This window comes from Paroedura picta, chromosome 3 (genome assembly GCF_049243985.1).
Source record: "Paroedura picta isolate Pp20150507F chromosome 3, Ppicta_v3.0, whole genome shotgun sequence".
Classification (NCBI taxonomy): Eukaryota; Metazoa; Chordata; class Lepidosauria; order Squamata; family Gekkonidae; genus Paroedura; species Paroedura picta.
The window spans coordinates 105,450,303-105,465,971 of NC_135371.1; the positions used below are offsets into that span (position 1 = coordinate 105,450,303).

The window sequence follows — 15,669 nt, forward strand, 5'->3', positions numbered from 1 at the left end:
CGTCCACGAATGCTGCGGGAATCAGTTCCTTTGTTTTTCTCCTATTGAGCACAAGCCTGGACAGTTTTTGGTTCATTTCCTTTAGGAAGGAAACTGCAGAAGGAAATTGGCATCTGGTTTCTTTGGGAGGGTCACAGTGGCCCTGATCCCTCCCTGTGCTACAATGTGCACCTCTTCCTGCACTTTGTTGGGGTGTTTCTTTTAAAGGGGTGGTGGGAGTTGCTGTTCTCTAGAGTCCTGAATGTAGAGCAGGGGGGAAATGGATGCTGCTGGAGAGCCAGATGGAGTCCCAGCCCCTGGAGCTGCCATCTGCTTCTTGTCAGATTGTTGTGAAGTGCTTGTTCCTGGTTGTCTGATGACGAAGGTTCTTGGACTGCAGCAAGAGGAAGTGGTTATGACATACGCTCCCTTTACCACGCTCTATGCCTCCTTGGGATCACACAGGATGCTGAGTGTCCTCCCTCGCCTGCCCCCCCCCCCGCCCAGGAATGTCATTGCTTGATTTCTCATTCACTTCTTTCCCCCAGCGCCATCTCCAGGGGGAAGTACAGAGCTTTTGCTCCATAAACAGCTTGACACCAACACAGCCTTTCTGGAGACAGAAGGATTTATGCTTGGAAAACATGACTTTCTAACAGCCCCTCTTCTGCTACAGTCTCAAATGCAGATCCTTAGAAACATTTCAAGAGAGGTTTGGTGCTGCAAAAAAAGTAGCGTTCAGGGAGCTGAAATCGTACCATCTGAGAAAATGCTGTGCTGGATCCAAGCCACTGTCCTTTGACCATGCTAGAAGGTTTCACAAGGGCTGGTTTCTGCCTTCAAGTAGGTACAAGGAGCTAAGTCCCTATCCTCCCCACCCCGGAAAAAAAAAAAAACAATGCCTGAGGCAGCTAGCTGGGGACACTTCCACCCATTGAAAAAAATAGTTTTACGCCAGCAAAATGGCATAACATTAAAAAAATAATGCGCCTCCAGCCATTTCTCACTTTCTGGCTCTCTGACTTTTGTCTGCCACTGGCAAACCACCCTGTATTGAATCTGCCATGAAAACGCTAGAGGGCGTCACCCCAAGGGTCAGACATGACCCGGTGCTTGCACAGGGGATACCTTTATCTTTTTATGTATCTAATCATAGATGCATAGTGCTTTTTATACTGCTACCCCTTATGGAATTATGTGCCTTGAATCTTTTAAAAATTAATCTTGTTCCTGATTTTTTTTGGGGGGGGGGACTTTACAAAGGCATATTTTGTGTTTTAACTTGGGAGGATTGTTGTTTTTGTTTGTTTGTTTTTGCTTTGACTGCATGATTTAACACCTATTCGTTGCTCCAGGCAGTTTGATTTATTTAAAAAACCCTCCCCAGGAGAAGGGAGAGGAAGGTGGGTGTTAGGGTGGGAGTTGGAGGCAGAAATAGTGCTTCTTCGGCTCCACACATTTCCTTGGCTTGTGGCTTACTGGTTTCTCTCTTCTAGCTTGTGCTTTTTAGTTGGGGGAATCTACTTTATGCGATTCCCCAGCTAGCACTTTAAAATAGAGGATGTAGCTACCGGTTTGCTGCTTGGACACTGGATGTTGGCAACGTTGTGCAAAATGCCAAAAATATAGCATCTGCATAAGGTGAGTATTTCACTATATTTATCGGGTGTGGAATGACCCTGGGTTTTGCTCCAAAGTTTTTTGAATATCCATCGGCGGTGTTTGGTGTCACTGGCACATGGCTTTGTCTTGGCTGGATGCTGTCGGGAAGCATGTTTGGCCTCACTTCCCTATAGTATCATGGTGCATCTGTGCCCCTCTTGTGTTTCCACTCATCTTTTCTGTGATCTCTCTCAAACCTCTTTTGCTCTGCTGTCTTGGAAAGGGTCTCTGCTGGGTGGGAGGAGCCCCTCACCTCTACTGTTTTTACCTCCATTCCTATGAGAGATCTGATGTTTTTTTTAGATCACAGCCATTCTTCTACAGTCTTGTTTGAAACTCTGAGAGCCAGCTTGATGAAGTGGCTAAGAATAGTGGCCTCTAATCTGGAGAACCAGGGTTGGTGCCCTACTCCTCCTCCACATACAACTGGGTGACCTTGGGCCAGTCACAGTTTTCTCAGAGCTCTCTTAGTCCCACCTACTGCCCATGGTGTCTGTTTTGGGTAGAGGAAGGGAAGGTGATAATAAGCAGACTTGAAACTCCTTCTAGTGGTAAAGAACAAGGTACAAAAGAACAGCTGCTTTTCCTTGTGACAGTAAGAATGCGGAAAGGTGGAAAGGATCTAAGCCCTGGGTCCGTACCCTGCGTGGCTGTAGGACCACCCCAAGACTTCCATGGCAGACCTGCAGGGACATCACCACAGAAAATGGCAAAAGGGCTGCCTGATGCTGGACAGCCCAATTCTTTACTACGGCAGTTGCAAGAAGACGCAATTCAGTGGGCGGACCTGAGAAAGACTCCCTCAATGTCTCCCAGCCCAAGGTGCAGTGCTGCATCTCTGGTCAGTTGTGAGTCTGAGATGAAGCACTGTAGCTCGGGAAGGGAGGAGCAACACAACGGACGGCATCGGCCTGGGCCATATAGAGTGGGAACTCTGGGCAAGACGGTCCACATTGGAGCTCCAAGGCCTGAAACAAATCATTTGGATTGTGGGAAATGGCTCCAGAAATCAAGAGCAAGGGACAAAATGGAACAACACGCAGAACACATGCAGAGAATACAATTAGTAAAGAGAAATCTCTTAATCATTCCAGTTTACTGGGAAAGCTGGAACGGGTGTGCTTGAAGGTTGTCTGTCCATTACACAACCTGCCTTGTTACTCTGGTGACATTTCATGACAAGTCTCCTCGCTTGAGATCAAGATGGCTTACAAGGCACGAAATGCAGAGGCATCCATAGTGTTGCAAACCATGTATCTCAGCAGCTGAGCATAAGCAGTCAGGTAGTTATAACACAGGATCTAAGAAATATTCCTTCGGAGATCATAGGTGCCTACTTGACGGTATGTTCATACCTGCATGCAGGAGAATACATATAACAAATAATCTCCCTCTGGGACCCCATAACTGGAGAAGAATAGTTCTCTCAGAACATTCATGCCTAAGGAAATAGAACTCTAGCCTAGTGCATGTCATAGGACATGCTAGGGATGGGGCTCTAGATGCCTCCAAATCTCAACCTCACTTGTCACCACCACCACCCAGCAGCAATAGTGAGCTCTGCTCATAGGAGAGAAATGCCATGCATAGACATGATCTTTTGTCCCTTTCAGCCATATCGCGCTTGAACCCCAACAGCAGCAAGAGAGAGAGAATAAATGAGTAAACCGTCCAACCTTCACTGTGTCCTCGGGGTCCAGTTTTCCCAGGAATCCCTTAGGTGATGAGAGGGGGATTCCTGGAAATACTGTTCTTGGGGTCATGGCTTAGCAACCAGAGACAGCGTGTTCCCTTCCATCATGGTGATGAGGGAAGGAACAGCCATTTTGTAGTACATGGAAACTACAGAGCAAAGTCTGGAAACATCCATTGGGATTTGTTTCACAAGTGATTCAGATCCCAAAGAGCAACTGAACCAGAGTGAACTGTTTGTGTGGTTTCATGGTAGGGTTATAAATCCATTTGGGCTCCCCCAAATCAGGAAAACAAACCTGCCTAAGAGAAGGAGAGCTGAATTGCTCACCAGGCACTGCGTGCCTCTTCTTTTGCAGGCAGATCCAAAGCGAAGAAGAAGAGAACAACTAGTTTTTTGTACCCTGCTTTTTATTGCCCAAAGTAGCACTATGGTCTTTCTCCACAACAGAGACCCTGTGAGGTATGTGGGGATGAGAGAGCTCTGAGAGCACTGTGATGGGCCTGAGGTCACCCAGCTGGCTTCATGTAGACGAGGAGTGAGGAATCAAACCCATTCATCAGATTAGAAGACGCTCTTAATCACTACACCATGCTAGTTCTCCAAGGGAGGATTGTGGCATGATGAAGAAAAGTTGGGGCATTTCTGCACATCAGAAAAAATAGCATTTCACCAGCTGAATGGCGTAGCACTAAACATTACCACACCTCCAAGCCTCTCCTCATCTTTTTGCTGTCTTGCTTTCATCTGCTGCCTTTTCATGCTTCTTACCCTCCACAAGTGCTGCTGGAAATGGCAGAAAAGAGCAATGCACTTTACAGGTGACTCTGTTCTGCCTGTCAATCAATCCAGGCAGCCAATCCTTTCCTTTCATGTTTTAAAGGTCCCACAGTGCCCAATATATATTTTTTAAAATCATACTTCTCCGTTGCTGTCTATGCATTTAATCATAGATGCATAGTGCTTTTTGAATGCCACCCCTTATGGGATCATGAGTGTTTTGATGCTTAAAAAAATTAATCTTGTTCCTAACCCGGGGGGGGGGACTATAGAGAGGCATGCTTTGTGTTACAACTTTGGGGGGGGGAATCTTTTATTTCTAGCATCCACCTGTTCATTGATCCAGGATGTTAGCCATTTTAAAAAAGAAATTCCTGTCCCCTTTGCATGGGCTGCAGTGTGGATCCCGCTGAATTCAGATCAATCTGAAGTCCCGCCTTCCTCTATCCCCCCCCCTTAAATTGAAACAGAAAGTGTTCTGCACTCAATTGGGAAAGCTCAGAACAGGGAGGGATGCCAAGGGATGCAGGAGTCTTTCTTTTCTTCAACAAGAGGTGGGGGAGGATTGGACACAGTAGAGGAGGGGAAATAAATCCAAGAGGCAAATCTCTGCTGAGAGAAGTTAAGGCAGTCTTGGAAGCCTTGCAATTGGGTACCAGGATCTTTGAACTGATGCCCTGGCCAATCAGGGGAAGACTGCCCTGCTACGAGGCACGGTGAAGAGAGTTAATTTTTAAAAAGCAAGTATCTGCACACTTACTTATGCTGGGTTTTCAAATATCGAGGGTTATATCCATTTCTGGATATCACAGTGGAATGGTAGAGTCACTCCAGATCATTCATGCATGTTGCAGAGTTAAAATTTAAAGCACCCAAAATCAAAATGGAAATCGAATTCTGTGTAGATGAGAGTGATTCATTCAAACTGGGATTGGGTAAAAAGCCCCATGCAGGCCACACCCTGGTTGATTTTGATGCCGTGGGCCTCTGCCCTTAGTTTTTATTGCTCTTCCTCCATCCACCCGCCACCTGCCCCAATCCCTCCTCCCTGAACAACCATCCCCACGAGTGCTTGCTGCATTGCACACTGCAGCGGGCTTTCTGCTAGTATGGCATACTTTGGATACTATGACACAGTTTACTAATTTGCCACTAATTTACCTTTTCTATATATCTGTACTCTCATGGTCCTTGTTCCCTTTTGACTGAGGAAGAGTGCCTGCACAAAAAATCTCACATGTTGAATAAATCTTTGTTGGTCTTAAAGGTGCTATTGGACTCAATTTTTGTTGTGCTACTTCAGACCAACACGGCTACTCATTTGAATCTTCCTCTGGAATAGTTCAACTAGCAAACCAGTGACACTTAGTGGCTGCAGAGAGTATTACATGAAGAACTCCATTACTGTTCATGTTCATAAAAGGGTGCCTTTGAAGACCTATGTGCCAGCTGTGATGCATCCCATTCCTATATAGCTGAACTGTGGGGAGGTAGCCTATATTTGATGAGTTTGCCAGGGAAACATGACACTATAGCCCTGAAAGAAAGGCGCACAGAGCCTCTGAGAAAAAAAATACTGCAGGAGAATGAAGACTGATCAGGGGAAAGGCAGCAGAAGCAGCAGGACCGGGACTTGTTTCTTTCCATGCAAATGATGTATAGATCATAAATGTGGTTTTGTATACCCAGTTTTTCTTCAAAAAGCTCAGAACAGTGTTCCTGACAGGCTAAGCGTTTGTGTCCAAAGCAAGAGAAGGGCTTGGTGATAGGGCACCAGAAAAAGAAAAAGAGTTGGTACTTATACCTCGCTCTTCTCTGCCTGAAGGGGTCTCAAAGTAGCTTACAATCACCTTTTCCAGGGGAGCTGAGAGAACTCTAAGGGCCATTTCGCACGGCTTCAAAGTAGCAGAATGGTTGCTATTTGGAAACGCTACTAATTTGCCATAACCCACGACGTCGTAGACAATCTGCAACAATCCTGAAACCAATCAGCAAAAAGCGCTTCGTTGTGGCGCTTTCAGGGGAATCCAGAAAAGTGGATTCACCCTCCGGATAGCGATACACTCCTGCAACCAATCTGCAACAGTAGCGCTAAAGACCTGTGCGTTACCATTGTTGCTGGTTCTTCAAAGTCCCTCCCCCTGGCTCTCTCCTCCAAACTTCCGGCGAAGCGATCGCCATTTTTTTTTCTCCGACCGAGCGGGGATAAACGCACCGGCGAGCCTCTTTCTGTTTAGAGGCTTCCCTGGCTTCAGTCCTTCACCTTTAGTCACTAAGCACAAACCACTGAAAAGCCCGTTTGCTGAAATAAAGTCCCTTTATTTTTTACAAATAAATTCAGCCGAAAACCGGGCCCGTGAGAAGGGGGGGGGGGATTTTTTTTTTATCACTCGAGGCAGCGTGCAAACGATCATACAATCAAACGACAGCTCACATTAGGCAGCTGGATGGGTCTCTCCGTAGCAACGAATCTACCTAGATTCGTTGCTATGGGTCGTTTTTTTTTAAAAAAAACCTTTCTTAAAGGGAAAGGGGCTGTTTGGGAGCATGCTAACGGCTGCCCATTGGCTGCTTGACGGCCAGGGGCGGGACGAGCTTGGCAATAGCGCTTCCTTTCTAGCGATTTCTGCCGAGACCGGAAGCCTGTGGGAAACGCTAAAAAATGCAACTGATTCCACTACAAAGGCAGGTATGCATAACGACGAATTCCACTATTTTAAATGGCGATTTTTCATTCCGCAAACAATTTGCAACAAAGATCCCTGTGCGAAAAGGCCCTAAGAGAACAGAGTCTGGCCCAAGGTCGCCAAGCTGGCTTTGTGTGGATGAGTGGGGAAACGAAGCCAGTTCTCCAGATTGGAGGCCACCGCTCTTAACCACCAGGCCCAGTTTAAGGATTTGTGAGGTCCATAGCACCACTATGAGATCCATAGAGCCAGCGGGACCCTAGCAGAGCACAGTACCCAGCTTGCTGGGGGGTAAACGGTAATGACTGGGGAAGGCACTGGCAAGCCACCCCGTATTGAGTCTGCCATGAAAACGCTAGAGGGCGTAACCCCAAGAGTCAGGCATGACCCAGTGCTTGCACAGGAGATACCTTTACCTTTACCTAAACTTCCTTAGCACAAAAAAGAAAACAACCTAATTTTTAAAATTTGAGTACACTCAGGGGCTGTCATGTTCTTTGAGGGCTGCAATTCCAGTTCCAGAGCATTAATGTCTCTCCCAGGGATCCTTTTACAAGTGCCAGATACTCACTGCAGTTCAGAGGGTGCCCTCCTGCCTCAGCTGACACCAGCACCAAACTGCCCACAGCCCATCCATTCCCACGCTGCCTTCAGCTTTGTGCTTCAGTGGCTATTCCAGATTGGGGGTGAGGGCTCTGGCATTTCCTTCAAGGGTTTTCTTGTGGGGGAGTGTGTTTATTTGGGGGTGGCTGCCTTTTCACTTGGCCACAATGATCCATGCAACAGTTACCCCCAGACTGACTTCTGTAACTCACTCTACACTGGCCTTCCTTTGACTTTGACTCAGAAGTTGCAGCTGGTGCAAAATGCAGCTGCTGGGGTCCTCACAGGTACACCATGGAGAGTCCATATCCAGCCAGTACTGAGGGGGCTGCATTGGTTGCCAGTTGCTGCCTGGATCAGGTTCAAGGCCATCCGTGGTCTGGGCGCCACATATCTGTGGAACTGCCTACCTTCCTATGACCCCCTGCAGGGCAATTCACTCTGTGGGTGAAAACTTGTTGGTGATCCCTGGCCCATGAGAGGTACACCTGGCCTCAACCCAGGCCAGGGCCTTTTTGGTCCTGGCCCCGACCTGGTGGAATGAGCTCCCCGGATGATCTGAGTGCCCTGACAGAACATTCCCAGTTCCACAGGGCCTGCAAGACAAAACTCTTCTGCCAGGGCTTTGGGTGAGGCCAGGGTCATTAATTAGACCTAGGGTCCCCCTGGATTGGCTAGAACAGCTGTCACTCCCCAACTACTATCTGTTACTGCCTATCACCTGAGGCAGGGGGTTGGAAGTTGTGGGATGGGGGAGGGTGGTATTTTGTGGGGTTTTACATTTGTAACCTGCCACAAGCCAGCTTGGCTGGGAGTGGCAGGCTATAAATCAAAATAATAATAATAATAATAATAATAATAATAATAATAATAATAATAATAATAATAATAATAATAATAATAATAATAATAATAATAATAAAAGGAGCAGGCAATAGGTGAAGAGGCACAACTCTGCTCAAAATGGAGAGCAACTGACAAGCCCCAGTAGGCAATTCCAACATTGATAGGACTATCTCAGGATACGGCAGTGCCCTGTGTTCTTCCACATGCTTTCCATGGCCCCATTTCTCACATTCAAACCCCAAAAGGCTAGCTGGGGTTAGCAGCACTTGATGTTGTTGTGCTCAGACCAAAGCTGACACCCATTTTCAGGTGAAGGGGGGGGGTGGTAGAAGAGGCGGTGTTGCAGGAGATAGCAAAGGAAATGGAGGAAATGGCAAATAGCCCCTTCTTCTGCAGACAGCTGTACAAGAATGAATGGCTGTACATGTGAATAATATTACAACCTACACCCATCTCATGGGGGACAATATACCTAAATATCACCGTGCCGCTTCAGGACCCATACATTACCAGAGAACCTACACAATGCTCTTACATATGCACATGACTGGAACAAAATGACCTGTAATTGAGCATGCCTTTGTACTCCTTTAAGGGGAAAGCTATACACACACACATCTATGCATTTTTTTACTCTGAAGGGGGGGGAGGAAGCAGAATGAATGAAAGAGGGGAGAAACAGCAGGCAGAACAAAGAGTTTTTAAAAATGCAAAGGAAAGAGTCAGGGAATTGAAATCTGAAGCGTGGGTGGGTGGAGGGATAAAAACCAGGGCATAGAATGCACAGTTCCAATAGATCAGCACATTGGAGAACATGATAGGTAACCCAAATGCAGAGCTGGTGCAAAGAGTAAAAATCTACAGGGGAATGATTCACAAATACGTGTCTTAATGGGAACAAAAAAAAGTTATAATTATTCCAGGAAAATTTAGCGTGGGTAGTCAATCTACTCACCCGCAGCATAATTAGAAATCTCTGATGATCTGACACCCTTAAGATTAGCCAAAATTCATAATGATCATAACACCAAATGTTGGCACTGTGGTGAGAAGAAGGCAGACCTCTTTCACATGTGGTGGAAATGTGATCATGCTTATGATTTCTGGGTGCAAATAGTTCAGATAATGACAGCTGGCCTAGAGATAGAAATTCCATGTAGCCCAGTGACAATGTTATTCAATTCTATTCCTACTGTTTCGGGTGAATAGTACAGCTGGCAGACTAGTATATGCTAGATAATGGAAGGAAAATATCACTCCTAAAATCCAAGATTGGCTATTGAAAATACGGGAAATGATTATTTAATTAAATTAACTGCATACCATAACAACAGAGATATAGAGAACCTGGATTCTATCTAGTCTAAAGCAATACAAAAAATGTCAACGATAATATTTTGTCAACGTTGACAACGTTGTCAACGATAATAGGATGTAATTCTAGGATTTTTTAATTATATCAGAGTCTTGTATTGTGTACTTCTATCATTTTTGTACATATAATTTTCCCTTTTATTAATAAAATTTATTAACACAAAAAGAAATCTCTGATAAATCTCTGATAAACCTGATAGAGAAGTAGCTCCGCAAATGGATTTTATGAACAGCAGGTGGCGATGCAGGCACGCAGGACTGTGGGCTGTTCAACAGATCAGGGCAAAACAAAATCAGAGTCCAGTGGCACCTTTAAGACCAACAAAGATTTATTCAGGGCGTGAGCTTTCGAGTGCAAGCACTCTTCCTCAGACTATGAACTACCGTCATGACAGTGGGAATATAAAGCAAAAATTAATTCTGTTAAATTAGTAAACTTATATTTTGCTTTATATTCCCATTGTCATGATTTTGTTGTGCTACTTCAGACCAACATGGCTACCTATTTAGATCAAGGTAAATGTGATGATGGGAACATCAGCCCAACAAGGGCAAAACATCTCTGCAGGCCAGGAAAGAGGAACCAAATTTCTCATATGATACAGCTCCCAGAGGCTGTATTTAGCCATTTTCTGAGTGTGGAATGGACTGTGGCTGTGTGTGAAGTCACGGAGCAAGCACCTGTTACGTATAATTCAGGAAGGCATTTCTTACTCAGCCACACACACACACACACACACACACACCCTGTTCAACTGTGCATTGCTCAAACATTCCATGAGAGCCAGCATGCTGTGGGGGTTAGGAGCAGTGGCTTTGAATCTGGAGAAGCCGGGTTTGATCCCCACTCCTCCTCCACACACAGCTGGCTGAGTGGCCTTGGGCCAGTCCCAATATGCTCAGAGCTCTCTCAGCCCCAACTACATCACAGGGTGTCTGCCACGGGGAGAGGAAGGGGAGGCGATTGCAAGCCGCTTTGAGACTCCTTTGGCCAGTGAAAAGTGAGGTATAAAAACCCACTCTTCTTTAGAAGGGCAGCACTGCCTGGGATGTCTCATGCAGCCCATCTGAGGTTTCAAGTGGTGTGTCTTTGATCTCCAGGCCTCAAGCACACGAACTGAAGAAAGGTGGAGCTCTTCTCCAGTCTGTTCAGAGAACATGTTCATTCGCAGTGCAGTTCCATATTGACACTGAAACAGGGTTGACAGCCTGAAGATGAGGTTGTTGGTGGGGCTTGGGGAAGGCCCTCAGCAGGGTGCCATGCCATAGAGTCCAGCCTCCCAAGCAGCTCTTTTCTCCCTGGGGAACTGACGTTGGTCGTCCGGAATTACCTGGAATGGCAGGAGAGTTCCAGGTGTTATCTGGAGATGGGCAACTCAAGTGACAATACAGTAGGCTCAACATCAGACAGGTGGCAAATTGTGGACTTCTACCTGGACCATTTCAGATTTTGGCCAGCCATCAAGAAACGTTGCAAAGCCTCTGGAAAGTCTCAGTGCCAACCTGGGGTCCTTAATGATCAATGGCTACCCTATTACCGTCATTTCCATTATTAGCTGGTCAATTATGATGCTATTGATCTTTTCCCCAGGACTCCAATTTGACATTAGCACTGCTCCTGAATCAATTAGGTATTGTGGGGGGGGGGGGGGGAGACGACTTCCTTGCACTGCACTTCAAATAAATATTGTTTCCCAAATGTAGTGTTCTGATTTATGTTCTCTTTCATGTACAACGGGACAAGAAAAGTTTTATGAGGGCTTATGGGAATTTTTCCCCCCTGGCCATGCAATGGCCATGCTGCCTGTGAAAACCCAAGCATGGGTCTCAAGGAAATAGTCAAACTGAACCACTTCACAGGTCCTGGACCGGCATCAGTGTACTCAGAGGTGGGACGTTTGGCAGGGCCTGCTGTGGCCAACCACTCACTCACTCACTCCTTTGCTAGTGCTTCACCCTCTTTCCTGTTGTACTCCCTGCCCAGTGCCCCTGGGAAAAAGGCTGGCAGGGGCAAATGAGCAGTGGGAGAGCCCTATAGTTGGAAAATGCCTGCAGATTTGTGGGATGGGGCCAGAGAAGGGTGTGGTTTGGGGAGGGGTTACAATGCCATGGAGTCCACCTCCCAAAGAGGCCATCTTCTCCAGGGAAACTGAGCTCTGTGGCCTGGAGATCCACTGGAATAGTGGGTGAGGCTCCAGCCACTCCCTGGAGGTCAACAATCCTAGAGAAATCGCAAGCTATCAAGGGAAGGGCAGATAGGCAGGTGGGAGGCTGGTGGGGTGGGAGTGGGGAAGGAGGGCATGTGTATGAGCCTGGTGGCAGGCAGAAGGGGCAGGGATGCCAGTCCCCTAGAATTATACCTCAATTCCAGACTCAAGAGATCATTTCCCTGGAGAAAATGGCTGCATTGGATGGTGGACTCCATTGAACTATACTCCCCTGAGGTCCTCCCCCCCCAAAAAAAAACATCCCACCCACTTTTGGCTCCACCCCCAAGTCTCCAGGTACTTCCCAATCCAGAACTGGCAATCCTAGAAGGGGGCCCTGGGAATTCTCTGCCCAGTGCCCCTTAAAACCTGGCACTGGAAATGCCTCTCTCTCTCACACACACACACACACACACAAATCCCCTGCAAATAGGCAATGACTCTGCTGGAATCCTTTCCCCTAATATCTGTTTTTGTATTTTAAAATATGGAGAGCAGGATTAATTTGTTCAAACCCCAGTTTATAGTCTGAATCAGCCCAGTCCCTCCCCGGTGAAGAAAATAATGCTTGGGATGAACTGGTTTCTTATCTCAAGAACCACCCAAATTTCTGTGAAACCCAGAAGCTGACTGAGTCCTTTGGGAAAATCCACTCACCCCTAACAAAGGCATTATGTGCCACTGCTTGCGGTTGGAAACCAGAGTGGATCTTTAGGGATTGGCTGCCTGTGACTCATCCCCAGGAAACACTGAACCTTCATCAAAGCTGTTCATTACCAGTTAGGCTGGTTGACAAAAAAACCCCGAGGAGAAACACCCTCTTCATGTTGGATAAGCTTCCTAAATATCCCATCCCAAACAGATTTGTTACCTTATTTCAAAGGAGCTGTATGCACGCGGTATGGAAGTTCACTCTCTTTAAAATGAAAACAGAAATAGAACTTGAACTGGCCATTCTTGAGGAGCAAGTGGAATGATCCTTGAGTCAATTGCCAAACAGCAAGGCCCCAGGCATTGCCATCATACCTGTGGAATTGCTGAGTTGTGTACTAATCAAAACCATTATAGCTTCATTCCAGAAAATCTGAGAAACTAATAGCTGGCCAGAGGAGTGGAAATGATCTGTTCATCCCACTAACAAAAAAGGGTGATTCAAAAAACTCTCCCAGTTACCATACAGTAGCCTTCATTTCTCATGCTAGCAAGTACCTGCTCAAAATCATACAACAATGCATAGCAACAACCATTGAAAGAGAATTACCAGATGTTCAGGCTGACTTTCAATGGGGATGTGGCACTCGTGATCACATAGCAAACCAGTGCTGGATTTTGGGAGAGTCATGGGAATATCAGAAGGATGCTTTATTGACTATAAGCTTTTGATTGTGTGGATCACAACAAATTGTGGGAAGCCCTGCAAAAACTGGGGGTGCCAGTGCATTTGATTCAACTTATGCAGTCACTCTTCGCAAACCAAGAAGCCATTGTACGTACATCATTTGGTGACACCGCGTGGTTCAAAATAGAGAAAGGAATGTGCCAAGGTTGTACTCTTTCCCCCTTCCTGTTTAACTTGCATGCTGCGATCATTATGAGAGAGATTGGACACAGAGAATCAAACACTGGAATTAAGACTGGAGGAAGGAATATAAATAATCTTCAGTATGCTGATGACATTACCCTCTAGTCAGATACTAAAGAAGGCCTAGAACAGTTGATTACAAAGGTCAATGAAGTAAGTAAGAAATTTGACCTTTTCTTAAACACTAAAAAGACAAAAATAATGACCACTGCAAAAAAGTAGACATGTCACAATAACAATTGATGTTGAAGAGATGGAATGCATTCAAGGATTCATTTTTTCTTGGATCACAAATTGATGAGACTGGTGATTGCAGTATGGAAATAAAACATCAATTTACTCAACAATTATAAGCTTGAACCGAACATGGAAGAGCAAAGACATAAGCCTGACCACAAAATGTAAATTAGTTAGATCTATCATATTTCCAATAGCCACTTATGGTTGTGAAAGTTGGACAATGAAAAAATTGGACAAGAGAAGAATTGATTCATTTGAACTCTGGTGTTGGAAAAGGCTTCTGTGGGTGCCATGGACAGCAAAAGTCACAAACAAAGAAATACTACAATGCATAAAGTCAGACATATCAATGGTAGGCAAAATCACAAAACTCTGACTCATATCATGTGATCCAACACAATAGAGAAAGCAATTATGCTAGGATTGGTCAGTGGAAAAAAGAAATCAGGCCGACAAGGGTATAAAGAGACTTTATTGCACAGGTTCATTATTGCACCTTTGTTTCATCTTCATTCTCATGGGTTCAACTAGTCTTTGTCTTTCAACATTCCTGGCTGCCAGCAGATCTCCAGGGCAGTGGCCGGCTAGCAACTTTCCTGGCAAGTTAAATCAGCTGCCCATCCCTGCCTCGTTACAGCAGCCCTCCTGATGTTTGAGCATGTGAAACTCACTTCCCCCTCAAAGAATATTAAATAATTCCCCTTCTCCCTCTTTCAAATGGTATTTCTACATCTCACCTCTCCCCCGCCCCATCTGGAAGTCTCTATTCTTCATGTTTGCTGACATTCTTTCTCTCTCTCTCTGCTTCCTTTTTTGCACCCTCTCTCATACAAATGCTAGTGGGAGGCAGGAGGGTCCCCCATGCATTCCTCAGGATGCTTCCAATTGCACCTTATCCCACTTCACATGTAAGACCCACATCCATCGGATGGCCTTGTGTGTTGTTTGGGTCCAGCTCCCCACAGTAAACTAATTGTAAATAGACCCAGATGGCTTCCTCATATTGCATGGCCACCCATTCTTATTCCCACCTTCAGCAAAATTCATTGGGGTGGGGCTGTGTGTCAAACATCACGTACGACAACCCTCCACCTGTGTTTTGACCAGTGCAGAGAAGACAGAAGGCAGCAGTCAAGGGGTTAATGGAGACCAACCTTTCCCTTTGGCAGCTTGAATGTGCAATTTAAATGTGGCACACCCTGGCTGTGTACCCGTCAAGCAAGGTAAGATTTCTGCAGGGCTGGTAAACACATCTCCAGGGAGAAGAACAAACTTTGGTAAGTCTGACAGAGGATGATGGGTAGCCCCTCCCAAGCCTCCAGTGAGTTCCCCATATTTCCTAGGTCCCTGACCCAAACTGACGCATGTTCAGGAAGATCTAGTCCCTAATTACGTTCTATGTGATGACATAGCCTATGGCACAGCAGTTTTCCTGTTGTGCAGGGAATTATTTCCACTCCTGGGGGTGGGAGTGGAGGAACCACACTGCTCTGGGCATTTTCCCTGAGCATGAATTCCAGCTGGGCATTGATCTGGGCTAGGCTAGGATATGAACCTGCCACTTAATGCAGCATCTGGGCACATAACCAAAGCCTCCAGAGCTACAGATTATCAGGGCTGAGATCTAATACAGCCTGTTTTCATGGAATTAAATATCCATCTTCCCCTCCAAATTGCTGCCAAGCTTCATGAGGATTTAGATTAAGAAAATCCAGAAGGTAATATATAGCAGCATTCATACACCAAGCAAAGGGAGGGGGGTTGGGCATGTTTTCCCCCAGGGAGGGCATAGCCATGCTAGTCTGGCAGGGCAAGAATGACAAAGTTCTGGGGTACCTTAAAACGAAGGCTGCAAATTCCAGATCCACTTGCTAGGAGACAAATCCTGCTGAGTAACTGAGTGCATTTCTGAATAAGCATCCTTTGGAACCTACTGTAATCTCATTAGCCTTTAAAGTGCCAGTGGTCTTTTTGTTATTTTTCACCCCAATCAGAATGAAATTCAGGAACTTATAA

General features: G+C 45.9%; 1 long non-coding RNA gene across 3 annotated transcripts in view; it reads left to right on the top strand.

Annotated features, from left to right (window-relative positions):
* Nucleotides 1-11,687, top strand: part of LOC143832534 (uncharacterized) — a 33,066-nt gene extending 21,379 nt beyond the window's left edge. Inside the window, exons 3-4 of one of the 3 annotated variants that reach the window (XR_013229304.1) lie at nt 1,476-1,620; nt 10,726-11,687. This is a non-coding gene — a long non-coding RNA (uncharacterized LOC143832534). Of the gene's footprint in view, nt 1-1,475; nt 1,621-5,381; nt 8,321-10,725 lie in introns of those variants that run through there. The other 2 variants (XR_013229303.1, XR_013229305.1) reach the window with 2 other exon arrangements.
* Nucleotides 11,688-15,669: the final 3,982 nt, after the last annotated feature.